This window comes from Spermophilus citellus (genome assembly GCF_964194105.1).
Source record: "Spermophilus citellus genome assembly, chromosome: 4".
NCBI classification, from domain to species: domain Eukaryota; kingdom Metazoa; phylum Chordata; class Mammalia; order Rodentia; family Sciuridae; genus Spermophilus; species Spermophilus citellus.
In genome coordinates this window covers 32,152,359-32,166,725 of record NC_138185.1, presented here as the reverse complement: position 1 = coordinate 32,166,725, position 14,367 = coordinate 32,152,359, and positions in this window count along the sequence as shown.

Below are 14,367 nucleotides of genomic sequence, written 5' to 3'. Positions count from 1 at the left end.
ATTCTGTCCAAAAGTCAGATGTTGAAACATCATGCCAGGAGAAAGCCTTGTAAAGTCTTTCAAGTCATTTTCACATCCTCTGATTTCTCTCAGCATTTTCTCTGCTCATTTTTTTTCACGCAACAACTATTTAATATGTAAAAGGAATTTATCAACTCTTGAAAGGTTAGTTATGCATCAACTCCAAGGAGTGAAAATTCAGCTGAGTATCATGATCAAGAAAGACTGCTTGGCAAATCATGAAAACAGGTGACTTGAAGTTTACAGAAGAAATTACAGGCCTATTATACACAGGAACATTTATAATTCATCAGCACATGGGGTCCTTGGGGACCAAGGTTTATTCATCTTGATATTCTGAGCACTTAGCACGGTGCTGTCACATAATAGGCACTCAACACATTTTGACCAAAGTTGTTTGAACTATAAAAAGAGAGCTCCTTGGGCCTTTACTCAGAGCCTAATTATTTTCACTTTATAAATATTTGTGACATGTTTGACAGCACATCAGAAGACAAATAAAAGCAAGAGAGAAAACAGAATAAAACTTTAAAGACAGACCTGGGATTCAAACAGGCTAGTGCAGACATTTATATGTTAATAGATCCCAAGAGCATCACTATATTATGACATGATATAAAAACTAAAATGCATAATGATTCTCTTGACTCAGGAAGAAAAGATTAAATTACATAAGTATGTTTTGCTTTGAAAGACAGAGTAACGAAGCATATATTTTAGAATGATTCCTATACATAATGGGTAAATTTTTTAAAGAGGTGTTTATGTTTGAAGGTATTAAACCCTAAACTGTTTGGAACACTCAACTGCAGCAAACAATGCCTTCTTTGAAAGTTAAAATCTTTCTGCATAATAAAGTCTCAATTACCTACCATTATGATGGAATGACCAGTTGCAGAAAAGCATTTTCTTCCCATTTAATATGAGTTTAACTCCTTCAACCAAACCACAATGCCACAGTGCTGTCCTTGGTGGGATCTGAACTGTGAGTCATTTTTGGTTCCCACACCTGCCTTGGAAATACAACTATTAAATACAATCTTAAGAACTACCTAGGTACAGGGGGCTTTTTCCTCTGCAAGAATGTCTGGCCTTACTCTCTGTCATGGATTTTCTTCTAAGCATTCCCTGGAAAAGGTAGGTCAATGGGGGCATAACTTTGGGGTTTATATTTTCTTTCTGATAAGCAGAGTGCTCTCTCTGCCTCTCGATTACCATGTTCTGAACTATTTTCCTCTATCACACCCTTTCACCATGATGTTCCACCCCGCGTCAGGCCCAGAGCAATGAATTTGGCTCTCTGTGGACTGGGACCTCTGAAACCATGAGCGCCAAATAAATTTTTTCTCCTTTAAAATTGTTCTTGTCGGGCTGGAGATGTGGCTCAAGCGGTAGCACGCTCCTCTGGCATGCGTGCGGCCCAGGTTTGATCCTCAGCACCACATACCAACAAAGATGTTGTGTCTGCCGAGAACTAAAAAATAAATATTAAAAATTCTCTCTCTCTCTCTCTCTCTCTCTCTCTCTCTCTCTCTCTCTCTCTCTCTCTCCCCTCTCTCACTCTCTCTTTAAAAAAAAAAAATTGTTCTTGTCGGGTCTTTTGGTCACAGAGACAAAAACACTGAATAAAACAGCCTCCCTGAAAGTAGTAATGAGGAGAGAGTGTTGATGTGGACTGCCCAGAAGAAAGGCAGAGAGCTAACAGATGGGAGAGGAGATGACAAAAAAGGCAAACATGTAACCATAGATACACGAGCATTGATTTTCAAACATCTGGAAGATATAAAAAGGACTTGAATCATAAATATCCGTATCTTTGGAAACTAATTGATAATTATGATTATGTTTTCCAGTTAGGAAATCTACACCACTTTACCTTCCTATAGAAGTTAGATTTTGCAGTCCATGGGCCCAAAGAGGACCTCCAGGTGAAGAAAAAAGCATTAGTGCAAGTGTTTTCTGAATTATCAGGTCTGTCTTGAGGTGTAAGAAAGAGGCATTCCAGGGAGATAAAATGCTGACCTCAGTTGGTCTTTTGCAATCTCCCATGGGACTGTTTCCAACACAGCTGTGCTTAGTCCTCTCTGCAAGTGTAAAAAATAAATAGTACTATTCACAGTTTAGATTTCATGCCCATGAAATATGACCCTCAAGTCACCTTAGAATCTTAAGTTTTGGATATGATTTTCATCATGTTCATGTTAAATTGTCACTAAACAGGAATAGGGTAAACATAGGTAAATACATTTAATACTTTCTTAAGTATTTATTATCCATATATTGATCCAAAGACCTCTTCAAATCAGCAAAAAGAGAGAGAGAGAGAGAGAGAGAGAGAGAAACAACCAAGAACAAAGGATTTGGAGGCACCTTACAGAGGGAGAAAACCAAATGACCAATATAAATAGGAAGAATTTTCAACCTCACCAGAAATCAGAGGAAGAGTGGAAAACAAATTCAAACAATGATGTCCTATCACTTTATCCTTAACCAAATTAACTAACTTTAAAAGTCTGAAAGCCCTCATTATTGGTGAAAATAAGGTAAAATGAAAATCCAGACTGCTGAAAAGGGTGTAAATCAGTTCAATTACTTGGGAGAGCACTTTGGCAATACTTAGTCCATTTGAAGATATTCCTACAAGTCAACATCTTGATATCTCCCGTAAAAAATCCTTACATGTATTCACAGAGAAATATTTAAAGGATATTTGTTACCAAATTGCCATAATCATAAACACTGGAAAAATAACTTATATTGCAGGCAAATAGGTTAAGTACCTCTGAGTAATTCATGAATGGAATTTTATGGGAGGATTAGATGAATTCTAGATAGGGAAGAGGAGTAGGAGGGAAAGGGAGGGGACAGGGATTAGCAAGGATGGTGGAATATGATGGACATCATTATCCAAAGTACACATATGAAGACTCGAATTGGGTGCCAACATACTTTATATATAAACAGATATGAAGAATTGTGGTATATATGTGTAATAAGAATTGTAATGCAAAAAAACAAAGTACATGTATAAAGGCATGAATTGATGTGAACATACTCTATATACAAAGATATAAAAAATTGTACTCTATTGTGAAATACGTATTGTAATGCATTCTGTTGTCATGTATTAAAAAAAATAAAATCAATAAAACTAAAAAAAATAGTAAAGATGGATGAACTAAATATATGTGTGCCAACATGGATGCCTATGAAAAACTCTATAATGAATGATAAATGCAAGTTGTATGTGAGAGCACTTAACTCACATTTTACACACACAATACTATAAATTGTGAAGTAATACAATTTGGAAGAAATGGTAGGAGAGCGTGGATAGAAACAGCAATTTCAGGAGGACATAGAAGAAAGGAAATGATGAATTTGTTGCTGTATCCACAGTTTTATTTAAAAACAAAAAGATCTAAAACAAGAAATAGACCTGAAACTAATGTGTTAAAGCTCATCTCTGAAATGTAGGTATGGGCTATATTATTTCCATACTATTCGAAAGTCCTAAAACTTCTTAATTCATCATTAAACATCCAAGCAACATGTACCTATTATATGTTTCATAACTAAAAATAAAATACATAAAAAGGAACATGCATAGAAAAAAAACACCAAATGAAACATAGTAGCTTCAGTGGGGTTAAATGATTGATAAACTATTCTTTTATCTTGTGTACAAATTTTGTTCACTGTCCATATATTACTAAAAAGTGTGTAAAATGTATGGGTTTGACTATGAAACTGAATTGTTGGAATTTCTTATCTTTCAATAGGAGAAATTTTGTCTTTTTTAAGAGATAAAATAAATGACTCATATTCCTTTTGAAGCTGCACTTTGATAATAAATGCCTTTAAATTTAGCATTGTAAATATTGAATTCAGTAGTTACAATAACTTCAATGAGTCAGTGTTTATTTACATGGTCAAGCCAATGCTTCTAAAATATTTTTTTGCCTCTCCCTAAAAAAACATGCTACTGCAACTTCTGGTCATCACAGATTCTCTTTGCAAGCAATTGCTTTCTTCAAGGATCATCCAACTAGAAAACTCTTCATACCAGTGAGTGAATAACTAAACAAATCTCTTTTTATAAATTTATATTAAATAGCTCTGTTTTTTTTTTTGAAGGCCAACAAGTGCCTTAATACATATTTACAATGTCAAAATTAGAAGGCAGTTCAGCAAGTAGTTCACTGAAGCTCACAATCTTAAAAAAGTGGAAATAATAAGCAGGGAAATGAATTGGTTAATGTCACACTGCTTGTAAGGGGCAGAGCCACCACAATATCCCAGGTGTTTGCATGTTTGCATGGGACACCCTGTGTGAGCTGCCACACTTCTGGGAATGACTCTGAACACCTGCTCAGAGTTCTAGACTATAATGCTCTTTAAACATCACACAGCCACAGTGGTTAGCATCCTTTAAAATCCCCAGCCATATATTCACCCCTTGTGGGACTCCTTCTTCCTTCTATCCCTTCCCTCTTTCTTCCTTCATTTTTTCCAACATATAACAAATACTTCTTTAGTGCTGCTAGTATTTAGGGTCTAGGTGCCCTGTGTGGTCTCTACCCTCATAAAGCTGGTAGTATAGAAATCTGCCAATATGGCATTAATTGTCACAAGTGCCTATTTCTTTTTTTTAATTTTTTTATTTATATATGACAGTGGAATGCTACAATTCTTATTACACATATAGAACACAACTTTTCATATCTCTGGTTGTATACACAGTATATTCACACCAATTTGTGTCTTCATACATGTACTTTGGATAATAATGATCATCACATTCCACCATAATTTCTAACGCCATGCCCCATCCCTTCCCCTCCAACCCCTCTGTCCTGTCTAGAGTTTGTCTATTCCTCCCATGCTCCCTATCCCCCTATGAATCAGCTTCCTTATATCAAAGAGAACATTCGACATTTGTTTGTTGTTGTTGTTGTTGTTGTTTCTGTGATTGGCTGACTTCACTTAGCATTATCTTCTCTAACTCCATCCATTTGCCTGCAAATGCCATGGTTTTATTCTCTTTTATTGTTGAGTAATATTCCATTGTGTATATATGCCACTTTTTTATCCATTCAATTATTGAAGAGCACCTTTTTTGGTTCCACAGTTTAGCTATTGTGAATTGTGATTGATGTGGCTGTGTCCTTGTAGTATGCTGTTTTTAATGCTAAGATTTTTTAACTCTGAGATTTTAACTCTAAGATTTCTTCTCACTCCAGTCAGAATGGCAGCTATTATGCATACAAACAACAATAAGCGTTGGTGAGGATGTGGGGGAACAGGTACACTCATATTACTGCTGGTGGGACTGCAAATTGGTGCAGCCAATATGGAAAGTAGTATGGAGATTTCTTGGAAAATGGGGAATGGAGCCACCATTTGACCCAGCTATCCTTCTCCTTGGTCTATACCCCAAAGACTTAAAAACAAGTGTCTATTTAGATTTAAATTCATTAAAGTTAAACAGAATTAAAATTTCAATCCTTTGTTGTGCTAGCCAGATTTCAAGTCCTCTATGGTCCCAGGTGCAAATGTAGAATATTTCCATCACAGTAGGAAGTTCTTTTGGAAATGTCATCAGAGAAGAAGAAAGGAAATTAAACAATTACAATGCAGGTGGTTTCACTATGATAAGGGAAGTTCAAGAAGCACTGGAGCACTGAAAAAGGGTTATTATCTAAGATGCTGATGGGAAAGTGTCAAGGAATAAACACAAATCTTTATTCCATTGACTCAGTACTAGAATTTCTGGCTCTCTCTATACTTCTCCCTTTACTTCTCTCATCTCCTCCTTCTTCCTCTTTATTATCCTACCTGGTGGGAGCATAAGCCCTCACATCCCAAAAGACAATTAAAATAAAATGCCACCTTCTCAATCCCGCCCAATCTGTTCCTCAAGTCTTCTCTCAATGACTAAATCTGCCAGCTTAATTCTTGCTCATTCAAAACAAAATACCTCCAGCAAAGGTTCTAGAGAAAGCTTTATGTCCCGGTCATGACCTCATGGTTTCTGACGCCAAATGACCAGGTCAGGCCTGAGAAGGTGGAAATGTGTTAGGTTCTTAAAAGCGGGGTGCTCGCTTTGAGGGCCTGTAACAATACAACAATCCTTCTGTGTGGCCACACAGGCAATCAACTAATTACGAGATCTGTTTACTCCCTGCTTTTTAAATATTCTAATCATCCCCTAAATGTCTTTGGAGCCAAGAGTTAAACTCAAACACAGGTGCAGAAGAGCTCACACAAAGGAAAAGAAATAATATACAAGATCAAGTGAGAAATCAGACCCTCTATGGTTTGCTTATGTAAAGGCTGTTGTCAAGTTCGTAAGGGACACACCAGATACAAACATGTGACTACAGCAAATCCCTGCCTGGTCAGACTGGGCTCAGTGAAGCCAAAGGGATATTGAAATGTGCATTCAGAGAATATTTTTTAAAGCAAGAGTTCTATTATCTTCATTTTGGGGGAAGGCAAAGAAGAATTGACAGGACTTTGGGGGCATATTTGCTTTAAAAATTGGATAATGGTTGTTAATTGTTTGCAGATAAAGATCTTCAAAGTGCTTTCCTATCTTTTACTCAGTGACACTATCCCACCCCAAGGCAATTTCATTTATGCCATTCAATTATATAGCAAATATTTTTCCATTTTTAAAAAGAACAACGTTTAGCTTAATTCTGCATCATTTATGAAGGATCACAAACTCAAAATGATTGTGACAATTGGAGGAATTTACTAATACTTTTAAGGTAGTATTGCTCAAAGCAGCTGATCTGAATATTCTTCCTGTGGACCCCTGGATCCAGTGGGTAACTGCTGCCACTCTGTTCTGCATCCCCTGACTTCTACAAATGGCCACAATGGTTTTCCTGGGTTTGACCAATGGGAGGACCTGCACAAGCAGATGCATGGAGTCATTGGGGGAGATGGATAAAATGGGATCATTCGCTCAGCTACTTCACTTCAGGCTTCTCTTGGCAGTGGCTGCTTTCTTCTGTCAGGGTCACATCTTCTATTGATCGGCTCATCTCCCATAGACAGCTACAGCTGTAGCTGCAGACCCTTCCTATTCTGGTAACTTCTCCCTCCCTTCACCCCTTTAGGACCAGGGGTGGAGCTAGGTCTAGTAGGGAGAAATACTCCCCAACATTAATAGCCCTAGTTGCTTCGACACCTCACTCCTTTTTCTTAACCTGTTGTAGCTTCATTTATAGTCCTATCATTACAACTCTCAACTCCCCATATGGGGATGCGATCCATTTCCTGATGAGGTGTTGACAGAAACAAGCTTTACAGAAAACTTCTTCCTCCAAGATCCAGCTGCGCTTCAGGGAATGTGGTCATCTAGCCATCTCAAATTCCTTGATACCCACAAGCTCAGAACAAATGGAGTAAAATGCATTGGGTGCTGAGGAAAGATTTCCAGGAATACAAAAGGGCACTGTTTCACCTTGAGATGAAACAACTCAAACAGCTGAGAAACAACTGAGAAATGCAAAGCACCAGTGAGTTCATTTCCCTGTCCTCCTCTGTTCATCACTAGAAAATGTACTCCTGCTAAGGAAGCATTCTGGAGGCTTTGATCAGCCTCTTCAATGTGCTTTCTTTCCATACACCCCCGCTCAGAAGGCAGCAGACCTTTTGCTTTCCCTCGAATCATCCAACACATTCCTGTCTCAGGTTTTTGTATTTTTCTTATAAAGGTCAAAGACCTTGTGTTTTTTTACTTACTGCATTTTTCTCCAAAAACTAGCACAAAGGAGGAGCTCTATGAACTGATTTATAATGAATAAACAAATCAACGAATCAGTGAAGGAAGGAAAATCACAGGCTTTGTGAATCGACCAAAGAAAAAATTTAACCACAATGGGTAAGCCTTTCTAATGCTCTTCAAACCTAATCAAAAAGGTAAAATGACTACTAAAAATATTAGCCACAAATTAACCTGTCCTTAAAATGTTCTGATGAACCATGCCATTGCTGTCCTCCATCAGAATAGATCATCGGTAATAAATGATTTAATACCACAATTCAGAAATGCAGAGTTGCCTTAGTTGTGTGCTGGATCCCTTGGGTTCTGAGAACACATTTTCCAGCCTTTGTTGCTCCAGAGTCAAGAGATGTGTATGAATAAGAAAAAAATAAAATGTATCAAACCATTTTAGAAAACCCCCCTGACTCACTATGGGGCTATCTCAGCTTCCCATTTGCTCTTTCCGTCCTTCCAACACAGTTGTAATTAGTTTCCACATGAAATTTCCTTTATTGAACAATCAGGTATAGAAGTCTCCATCACTGGCCACTGACTGAAACATTTAAAAAACTAAGCATTTTGAGATGAGTGCTTCTATGGCTTTAACAGTCACAGTATAACAGAATTAGGGTCAAAACTATAACTCTGAGACTGAGTTCTCCCACAGTTGTGTAGTAGACAGATTTGGAGCCTGTCTACTTATGTCTTTGACTCTTCCCCTCACGGTGTACCAATCCAATTGCTAATGACAGAATCCACAGTGGGTCAGAAGTCTCAGAGACCTAATTACCCCTTTGTTTCTTACTTCTGCTTCTGCAATGAATTAACAAAAATTTCATGGCTTAAGCAATATATTCATTACTGAGATATATTTATTATCTTATGCAGTGCATATATTAATTATAACACACACACACACACACACACACACACACACACACACAATTCTGGAGGTCTGAAGCCAAAAAATGGGACTCACTGAGCTAAAATCAAGGTGTCAGCAGGGCCACATTCCTTTCTGGAGACTCTCAGGAAGAACTCATTTTCTTGGCTTTTCCACTTTTTAGAGACTTCCCAAGTTCCTTGGCTCATTGTTCCCTTCTCTCTTTAAAGCTAACAACAAACAATTCAATTTTTCTCACCTTAAGGAGCTCACATTTCATCTCACTCTCATCCTCTTGCCTCCCCTCTCTCACAAGGACGCTGCGATGACATTAGAGCCACCCAAATCAATCTAGAATAATTTCCCCTTTCAAGGTACATGACTTAGTCACCTCTGCAAAGTCCCTTTTTGTCTGTGAGATACATCTTCACATGTTCCAGGGAATCAAATGTAGACAATCTTGGGGCCCCATTATTCCACTTCCTGTATCCTCATCCTCGGATCAGCTGCTAATCAATGACTGGCGGGAACTGATAGATAAACACTCCAGTCCCTTTTCTTGCAGCTAGGATGACTTCATATGTTTTATCCTGGCCCCAGAGTTCCCCAGCAGGATTAAACTTCAGTTCAATGTCTTGATGAGCTGACAGATGCACATCATCTATTTAATAATTGCCTTCCTTCCTCTTTTTGTTTCCTCAACTAAGGTTTCCCATCATTTCCTAAATAAGCTTTTTGAAGTCATGTGCTTGTCCCAAGGTTTTCTTACTGGGGAACATAAGTAAAAATGCTGCATTTTGGACCTCACTTTTCCTCAGTATCTCAGTGTCCTTGGGAAGACATACAATATCATTCCCTAATATGTTCTCCCAAGGAATGTGTAAGAATGAGAAAGGAATAAAATGTATGAGAGTATTTTGGAAAACCTTTCAACAGAGGCACACGGACATATGGTCTCTTGGTTTAAATCTAGCCAACTTTTGTTCTGGATCTGGTGAATTAATGAACTTTAGCCAATGCCTCTGGAGCAATGGTTCTCCCCTCGAGCAATTCTGCCCACTGAGAACATTTGGAAATGTATGGAGACGTTGTTGATGGTCATGACCTAGAATGGGGTTAATGCTACTAATATCCAGTGAATAGAGATTAGGGATGCTGCACACTCTATAATACAGAAAACACCCCCACCCCTCAGCAAAGATGTAGTCAAAAAGGTCAATAGTACCATTCTTGGGAATTTCTGCCTTTAAGACTAAACTGATTTTCATCATTATTAGATGTATACTTACTTCTTTATTTTCCCTAACCAGAACTATTTGTCTCACTGACTTTCAAAGTTTTGGTGGCTCCTTTCATTCTTGGAGAATTAATCCTACCCCCATCACTGACAAGAGAGGCCATGTGGCAATGGTCTAATGTCGCTCTTCATAAACACCTAATTTGGGTTATTGTTGCTTTTGTTAATGACTTTGTCACAGAACCATAACAAAATACATCGCAGATGATTCCCAAAGCTATTGTAACTGCATCGTAAAAGTCACCATTATATAGTAAACAGAGGTCAATCCACCTTAGAAATCAGGTTCTGCCTTGCCCAGTGGAATATAGCAGAGTTGAATTTAGCTGCAAAATCTCTTCTGTTTTTCCCTGAACCATTTAATTCAACTATAACATGAATAAATTCAAATGGAGACATCAGTTACTAGAAATCTAAGTACCTTTGGAGTCTTTTCTTGGTTTTCACAGTCATTTCCGTGTTCCTTTTGCACCTTGCTTCACCCCTCTGATGCATTCCAATGTTCATTTTACTCCTTCATCTTCGGTACATTATTTTAACTTTCATCATCTTATCATCCTATTCTCCTTTCCTCCTCCCTTCTCTTCTTTTCCTTCTTGACTCACCTGTTTTTCATTGTTTCTCTTCCTCACAATTGGAAATCTTCTAGTCGACTGAATGGCACTTACAGGATTTAGCTGCCTTTCCCTAGCTCCTGCATAAAAAAAGCCCTGAGCCATCTGGGCTTTTTAATGTCTCCTCAAAGGCCTGTCCCTGCATCAATCTCCTAATCAATCCCCTAATTTGACTGGTTGCACAAGAAGTCACTGTAAGCTAGTTTTTCCCTGCGGCACTTGGTCCACTTTATTGTTTTCCTCCTCACTAATTAATGGCCTACTCAATAGTAGACTAATAATTGTAAGCACGAACATGACTCTCCCCTGTTAACTTGATGAAAAAGAAAAAACTCAATTATAACTTAGGGCATAGAATTATAGAAATCTTAACAAGAAAGGGATCTCATATTTAAGATAATATTTAAAAACTGAGGGTGTGGGGGCAGGAGGGGGGAGTCTGGAGTCTGACGTTGGACAAATTATGTTGTTACACTGTATGTTTGTGCACATATGTCACAACGAATCCCATTAGTGTGTACAACAACAATGCACCAATAAAAAATGTGGGAAAAAATGAGGATCAATAACCTCTAAAAGATATTCATAATGTAGAAAATCTACTTTTTAAAACACAATGAAAATCAATTTTAAAAAAATCCTATCTTTTAAAGACTTAAAAAGACATTGTCTCTGGTTTTCTCTCCTACTTATCCTCTTACCACGATAAATGTTTTATATATATATATATATATATATATATATATATATATATATATATATATATATATATTTATGGCATTTATCTTAGATTAATTTAACAAGCGTGGGAAGTCTGGGAAGTCTAAGTCTCTCTTTACATGTCAACATTTAAAGAATCCTGATTTTATGAGAATAATTTGAAAATAGTTTAGTACCCAAAGATTCCAAAGTTGCAGTCATTTTTTTGAGGTCAAATTATGTGCTCTAGTCTATGACTATATGTAGGAAGATAATTAGAATCACAGCATAACAACAACAGCAATTTATTAAGTACCTGCTCTGTGCCAGGTACAGTGCTTTTTACAACATGTCTCTAATTGTCGCAACCCTTTTACTACATCGTCTCTTTCACCTTCTAGTTTTTATCTTTTTTCTTATCTGTTTTTTCTTCCTCTCCTGTGGATTTACTTCTTTATTTTCCCTAACATTTTTTCCCTCCTTATCTTCTTCCTGTAGCTATGATGACCCACAGTTCTCTGATATAGAAATAAAGACACTGGCACTCACAAAAGTAAAACTGGTCTAGTATTGTGCATATGACAGGTGGAAGGGTGACTTCCATCCCAGGTCTCTCTAATCCACAGTCTGTGATCTTTTGGTAAGAATTCTTTTGAAGAATCATGTACCCACTTGATCCTCTGCAACTTTATAAACTTAGTTTACTTCATACATTCACAGAAACCCCGCATCCCTTACATGTACAGAGCTACAACCTTCCTCCTTTAATTACGTAGGGATTTCTAAGTCTGTTCAGGGTATTTTAATTACCACAGATTAGGCTAATGAAGGAAACTACTTCAAGAATAGAAGACACATCCATGCATCCTAGAAAAAAAATGAATTTAAACCTAATCTCAAAGGTATTAAGTCTCTTTCATTTATGAAAAACCCCCAATGAGGAGATTAGGCTGAAATCCACTGTAATCAACCGAGAGGTTTGTTTAATGGCCAGAAATAAAAGCATTCTTTAAATTATTTGAAAATTTTCATTAATACATTATATGGTGTATACACACATTATATTTTAGGTATATGTAGATGAGTGCATAATGTGTGTTTGTGTGTGTGTGTGTATGTGTGTGTGTGTAAAATCTCCAATATCTTATGGCCAAATACATGCAAATGTAAATGTGTATATATCATTATGTGTGTGTGTGAGTGTATTCTCTCTCTCTCTCTCTCCCTCTCTCTCTCTCTCTCTCTCTCTCTCTCTCTCCCCCCCCTCTCTCCCTCCCTCCCTCTCTATACATGTGTGTGTGTGTGTGTGTCTATATGTGTGTGTGTGTGTGTATTTTTTTCATTCAATGTCTTTGGGCCACAAAACCATAAAAATATATCATATATTTTGTTGAGTAGCTTTCCCAATTTTGGGTGTAGATTCTGTTTCTATATGAATAATTCCTGTTTTAATGTGATGTTCTGCTCAAAGCAATATTTTGAACCTGTATGAAAGCTACTTCTTAGAAACAAAAATCCCTTTCTAATAAACAAGCATTGTGCCTTCCACCCTTCCTCTGTGCAGTAATCGTGAACTCTCATAAACTGCATAAAGATCATGGACTATTTACAACACTAACTATACTCAGCTCCCCAAAAGTGAACTTCTCCCAAGCCCCAGATTCACATTATTTAAAGCAGTTGAGAGCAAGAACTTTAGCTGACAGCAAAATCAAATAGGGAAGGGGTTTTTAAAAAGCTAAATAAAAGAAGAAGATTAAGGGAAAGAAGGAGGAGGACAAGGAAGAGAAAGGGGGGGAAAGAACCTCTCTGAAATAGTAATGATTAACCTACAATAAACAATTTGGATCTATGGAGCAATGTTAGAAATAAGTGTGCCTGACAAAATTTCATTTATTCTTTCCTAAAGGAGGGTCTCTATATGATCTGATGTTCTTATAGTGTCAATGGTACCCATGAGTGTGCCAATAGAAAGAGCACACCAACATGAACATGAGTGTACAACATTAGTTGAAACCATTTAAACAAGCATTCTGTTGGTTCATGTTTCCTTGTCTCTCTATCAAACACCTCCAAATAACAAGACAAGGGAATAGAGCTTTTTTACTTCTGAAAAATGATTCAACCCTTAAGAAAGTATAAAAGACAATGAATATTCCAAAACAGTGGCCCCCAACTTTGCATATAGAACATTCTGGGCCATGACAAGAAATAGCATGCTTTGTTAAGCAAGACGAGCAAGGTTTGATTTTTTTCTCCCTCTTCCTGTTTCTATAACACCCTTTCATTTTTTCCCCCAAATAAAAACAACTTAGAACAAGAAGTTCACTGAAGTTAGTTTACATAGTTAATGCCAGGACTCCAGGATGCGAGCAGACTGCACTGAGGCTGACAACAGCTGCTTCACTCAGTGAAAAGTTTTGCAACTCCCCCTTCCTGGTTCTTGTACATTCATGGTGGCAGCCTGACCACATTTCACCCAAATCTTTTAGGTTCTTCAGGTGGCCCTCAAAATGCCTAAAAATGAAGGCCTGATCTTTATAACACCAATGGCAATAATAAAGGCTTATTCATTGTTGTGTACCAGAAGGAAAAAAACCTTTAGAATCTTAGAATGGAGGTTCCTTTGCAGGGTTCTACTGGTAGCTCAACAGCACTTGAACGGCCCCAGGAAAGTCCTATGCTCTGGAACTTTCTCATTTAGAAAGTCTACCAAGCACAATTCAAGGAGTATTGTGAAACTAAGGTTGAGTTCCTATGAAGCTAAATGACACTCATGGGAGAATGAACCCACCAAATGTTCTCTTAGATATCTGAAACATATCTGGGCATATTCTACTTCCTTACAAGAAGAAATCTGAGGAATATGTAAGTCATGAATAAAACATCTCTTTTTCAAGAAGCTCGGAAGTTCATAGCAAAGAAAACCAACATAAACAATGAGATTTATGTCTGACTTCTTAATGGAAATAATGGAAGCCAGAAAACAATGGAATAAAGTATTTTAAGTGCTAAAAGAAAATAACTGCAAGCCTAGATTTATGTACCAAGAGATATCCTATAACAGCAAAGG